This window comes from Sus scrofa, chromosome 1 (assembly GCF_000003025.6).
Source record: "Sus scrofa isolate TJ Tabasco breed Duroc chromosome 1, Sscrofa11.1, whole genome shotgun sequence".
In the NCBI taxonomy this organism is placed as follows: domain Eukaryota; kingdom Metazoa; phylum Chordata; class Mammalia; order Artiodactyla; family Suidae; genus Sus; species Sus scrofa.
Window position 1 is genome coordinate 78,248,412 of NC_010443.5, and position 5,948 is coordinate 78,254,359.

Consider the following 5,948-nt stretch of genomic DNA (forward strand, 5'->3'; position numbering starts at 1 on the left):
GCTCATAAATTTTGCCAAAACATGAATAAAACTGAAATATCCCTAAGTGAACTTAAAATCATTCTGGACTAGCAATAGCTCCCCAGGGAGATGAGATTTGCTTTTTTTTTTTTAATAAAAAAATTTATTTTATCTTTGAAAATTAAATTTTACTGATTTTCTTTTCCTTTTCAGTTTTCTTGATAACTTTTTGAGCAGTTTAGTTGAAGAATTTGTTTCCATTTAGTTCCTATGGACTACTGCAGCAGTTTTAGCAATTTAAAGTGCTTCAGTTGAGATCTTATTTTTTAATCCCTACCACCCTCTCCCAAACACACACACACACACACACACACACACACTGCTGGGAAGACAGCTTCTCTGAGTCACTGATCAGGCAGCAGAATGGCATCTGTAGACGCTCAGCAACACAGCTGACATGTATTTGAAAAGTGAAGTGTTAGTGTCATTTTGAGAACAGAGCTATTTCCTCCATCAGAGATGAACACTTGGATTGAGAGAGAGTACTTCATTCCCATAAAATTTAGGGTCTGAAGTAAGTGCCCGAAGCAAATCTCTTGACCCTGAAGCTGAGGTTAACTACTAGGTAGGGTCGGAAGCTTAAAAAAAATGCTGTTATAGAGTTTAATGAGGTGAAATCCATTTCCATTGAATCTTCAAAAGCCCTTCAAGCTGCAATCAGAAATTACTGTTTGCTTAAGAAAAATGACTTTACCCATTCAGAGCCATTAATTCTTATTTATTGGTATTACTTTATTAGAGACATTAAAGTAATATGATGAAAACATTTGAATATTTGATGTTTGTGTGTGTTTATCCCTTTTCTTTCCTGCTCCAGCCATACCAATTATCTTAAATTTTTCTGAACAAGCTGTATCATTCTCTTGTTAAGCCTTTAAACATGCTGTTTTCTCTTTTAGAAAAACTCTGTCCCTTCCTTTGCCTCTCTGTCTGCCTAATTCCTAGTCATCCTTCAAATCTCAAGTTACATATAGCTAGGTGGGGAGCCAGTCCTGTGAGCTCCCTGAACCCTGTGTTTACCCACCTGGTACTTGTCACATTTTTCACATGTCTGCCAGGACCTTCCCTCTCTGCACCATAAGCCATTCTCTCCAGTGCCTTCTACATGTTAGGTTCTCAATATTTTTTTGATAAATGAATAAATGAAGACTAGAATAATAAAAAAATTACCAATCATTTTGAAATTAGTGGTAGTATAGTGTCTTTCAAATATTACTGTGCACCAGGATCACTTAGAATCCTTGATAAAACTGCACAGTCTAAGGTTCTAACTGCAGGGATTTTGCATAAAACATAGCAATGTGCATGGCAAGCTAAAATAATTCATTACTACCAGAGCATAAAAATGTAGACAGAAAGTGGAGGTTGATGAGGCTGGAGGAATAGGCAGGGAGCAAAATTTGGAGCAGCCAGTCAATGAGCTTGTGTTTTATCTGCAGCACAGCTTATGGGGAGTCAGCAATAAGCTGTAACTATGATTAGTTTTCTGGTGTCTGTGTAGAATTGGATTCAACACTGGTTCTGAAGCTTGGCTGTATATTATAATTATCTGGGTAATTTTAACAAGTAAGTGATGATGCCTGGGTCTACCCTTAGAGATTCAAATTTAAAAGTTCTGAAGTATAGCTTGGGTGGAGATAGTTTGAAAGCTGCCCAGGTGATTCTAACATGAAGTCAATACTGACAACCACTAAAATAGAAAAGAAAAAAATTTCCATACAATTTAGTGACATCCCTTAAATTGTAGTTGTGTATTAAGGAAAAGCAAATTGAAAACTACAGTGGGTATCACTACATGCCTAATGGCTAAAATAAAAAATAGTAGTAAACCTAAAATACTAAGGCTAAGGATTGCTAAAATAAAAAATAGTAGTAAAACTAAAATACTATAGAGCATGGGAAGCAGCTGGATCTCTCATATAGGCTGGTGGGAATGTGTGGCAGTTTCTTCAAAGCTAACAATGCAACTGCCATACGACCCAGTACTTATACTCTTGGGCACTCATCCCAGAGAAATGAAAACTTAGACTGACAAAAAACACTTACACATGAATGTTCATAGCAGCTTTAATTATAATAGCCTTAAATCAGGAACAACCCAAATGTCCTTTAATGGATGAATGGCTAAACTGACTCTGGTTTGTCCATATCATGGAATACTACTCAGCCATAAAAAAGAACAAACTACTGACAAATGCAACAATTTAGGTGGATCTCAAGAGCATTATGTTTAGTGAAAAAAGCTAATCTCAAAAGGTTATATACTATATGATTCTACTTACATAACATTCTTGAAGTGACAAAACAAAAATGGAGAACAGATTAGTGGTTGTGATTGGGGGTGGGTGTGATTACAAAAGGGTAACCTGAAGGAGTCCCTTTGTGATGAGAGAATAGTTCTGTGTCCTAATTGTGGTGGTGGTTCCACAAATCTATACAGGGGATTAAACTGCATAGAACTTCATGCACTTATAAGTACACACATAAGTATACATACAATTGAGTAGCAGGTGAAAAACTGGGAAACACTGAATAAAGTCTGCAGTCTAGTTATCAGTATGGTATCAGTGTCAATTCCTTGGTTTTGATATTATACTACAGTCATAAAATGGCACCATGGAAATTGGTTAAAGGGTTCATGGGATTCTCTGTACCATTTTTCCAACTTTCTGTTTATCTACCATTATTTATTATTTATATATTTTTAATTTTTACTATATTAACATATTGATTCATGGCACATGTATATTTTAGTCTCCCCACCATTTCCATTTGTCTGACTACCACTCTTACTATGCCTTATGATAACACTCCATACATGCTTTAAACCAAGCAAAGGGTGGAGTTCCATCTTTAAAAACTAAACAGGCATTTTTGACAACACATTCTTGGCAGTAGAACCTGGAAAACATTCATCAGACATGGTAGGGTAGGTTCTCATTCTGCATTATAAAAAGGACTGCCAGATGTCGACCATTACAGAAATGAAATAAGGTGGAAAATTTTTAACAAGCCATTTAAACTATTTTCTTGAAGAGACTTCCTCCAAGGCCAGGGATTTTGGATACACTCCTGGTCTGTCATCTGGAAATAATTCTTCACATAAATTGATGAACTCTTTGGGATGAGAACAATCTTTTTCTATACTTGCTTGCACTTTTGCCTTAATGTCTTTATTTAACTAGGTTCTTTCAGCATTTTAGGAGTTCTTTCCTATTTTTTGAAGGATATTTTTTTCTTTTTTTCTTTTTATGGCTGCTCCTGCAACATATGGAAGTTCCTAGACAAGGGGTCGAACTGAAGCTGTACCTGCCAGCCTACATGACAGTCACAGCAACATGGGATCCAAACCACATCTGTGATCTACGCCACAGCTTGCAGCAACTCCAGATCCTTGACCCACCAAGGGAGGCCAGGGATCGAACTCACATCCTCATGGATGCTATGTTGGGTTCTTAACCCGCTAAACCACAATAGGAACTCATTGAAGGATTCTTGACTTTTCGATCTTAGTGTTGAAGGTTTTGAGTCTTTTCCATTCTGGTTTGATTTTTGTGCATTTTTGGCTGGAGTGTCTTATATAGTTTTTTTTTTTTTTTTTTACTGGAGCTTTTTTTCTTCAGCTTTCTCATAATCAAAATCAACATTATCAGCAGCAAGTTTTACATTTTTCTGTGGGAACTTACTATCATTTCCAGGGACAGAAAGCCTTTTCATGTATACTTAAGAACTTCACATCCTCCTCCTCTTCATCTTCTGAATCTCTATCTTCCTTCACAGCTACTATAAGTGTGTCCACTAATATGCACAGGCCCTGAAACACATTTTAACAGTAAGACCACAAGTGGTGTTATTTCAAAGTGTTCCAGGAAAACGGCTGCCTGTACAGACATTTTTAAAGTTGCCAGTGTGATTTTAATTGGACTGTCTTCATAATTCACTGCCCTTGCTTCAATAGTGTTTAATTCATCCTTTGTACTAGCTGCTAAATTGACCAATCCTAAAGATAATTGGTGATCATTTTCATCATTATCCACCTTAAAGTGATTATCTTTGTTAGTTTTTAGTTCACAATCAAAAAGATAGTTCTGGGGCCTCAGGGGACTCATACCTATGTCCACTGAGTTTTCCATGGGGTTGGTGGCAAGTAGGAGATAAGGTGGATGGAAATAAACAACTACTCTTCTGGAGAACAGCCATTATTTTTAAAAAAATTATAGTACTGCATTGTTATTGATTAGTTGTGTTATTTAAATTTTATACATTTATATTTTAATTCTTTAGCTAGTTTGGAGATTTAAGTATAGTGACAGTGTCATATAATTGTCCTAATTCAAATCAATAAAATTCATTTTAATGAAATTCAATATAATCATTTCAATAAACACTTGAGGACCTATTAGACACAAAATTAATGAGCTTTATTCTTCTCACCCTTAGTATTATATTGATCATTTAGCATAACACAGTAATGTGTACGCAGCAAGATCTCAAAAAATGAGATCAAATGGTATCATTAAAAATGGCATCATTGGAGTTCCCGTCGTGGCGCAGTGGTTAACGAATCCGACTTGGAATCATGAGGTTGCGGGTTCGATCCCTGGCCTCGCTCAGTGGGTTAAGGATCTGGTGTTGCCGTGAGCTGTGATGTGGGTCGCAGACGTGGCTCTGATCCGGTGTTGCTGTGGCTCTGGCATAGGCCGGTGGCTACAGCTCCGATTTGACCCCTAGCCTGGGAACCTCCATATACCGTGGGAGTGGCCCTAGAAAAGGCAAAAAAAAAAAAAAAAAAAAAAAAAATCATCATTTGACTAGCTTTATTAATTTTTTATGGTGAGATGTCCATTCCTTTTTTACATAAATGCTATATTTTTATTTTCTTTTTCTGAAAAGATGGAACATATCTGCAAGGAAAATGTTTCCGAATTAATTTCTATTATTTATATTTTTAAGCCACAAGGACTTAGGAAAACATTTATATGCCCCATAAATTTATTTCAGGTGTTAAGTTGCAAGTGTGTTCTAGAATATTATTTTGCATCAAAAGACATAATATATATTTCTATTCTTACCTAACAGCTTAGGCTACACTATATGAAATTCTTGGTCTTTTTTTTTTTTTTTTTTTTTTTTTTTTGCTTTTTAAGGGCGCACCCATGGCCTAGGGAGGTTCCCAGGCTAGGGGTCCAATTGGAGCTGCAGCTGCCGGCCTACATCACAGCCACGGCAACGTGGGATCTGAGCCCCATCTACGACCAATACCACAGCTCATGGCAACACTGGATCCTTAACCCACTGAGTGAGGCCAGGGATCAGACCCGCATCCTCATGGATACTAGCTGGATTCGTTTCCACTGTGCTGCAATGGGAACTCTGTCTTTTTTTTTTTTTCAAATAATCACCAAGTGTAAATTTGTAGGGAGGAGGGCAATTTTCTTAATGTTTTCTACCTGGTTCAACATTCCCAGACAGCAATTACAAGCCAAATATCATTTCAGTAAATGAGAAATTCTTGTTTTCATGTACTGATTGGCTTTATTACACACGAAGGTTAATTGGGAGGCTGCTCAGGCTTATCTGGATAATGATGAACAGCTGCAGTAAATTGTACTCCCCCCACCCCCACATCATTTTAACCAAACAGCACCCAAACAAACCTTGTGAACTGTTCAATGGGAGTGAAATTTAACTGTGCTGCAAACCCTGGCTGCATTTGTACCGGGCAGGCTTCACAGGAAGCCAGAGGGAAACAAAAAACCTAAGAGGATATGCTTAAATTAGCAGTGATGCCCACTCCCCCCTCCTCACTGCCCCCCTCCATCTACCACTACAGCTATAGAGTTTGACTGTTGGAGTTCGCATGTATTGTGCTTCACTAGATGTCTAATTCCACATGAATGCATCTCTATCCCACATTTCTGCTGTGG

General features: G+C 37.4%; 1 pseudogene; it reads right to left on the reverse strand.

Annotated features, from left to right (window-relative positions):
• Positions 2,156 to 4,203, reverse strand: LOC100157812 (annotated as a pseudogene).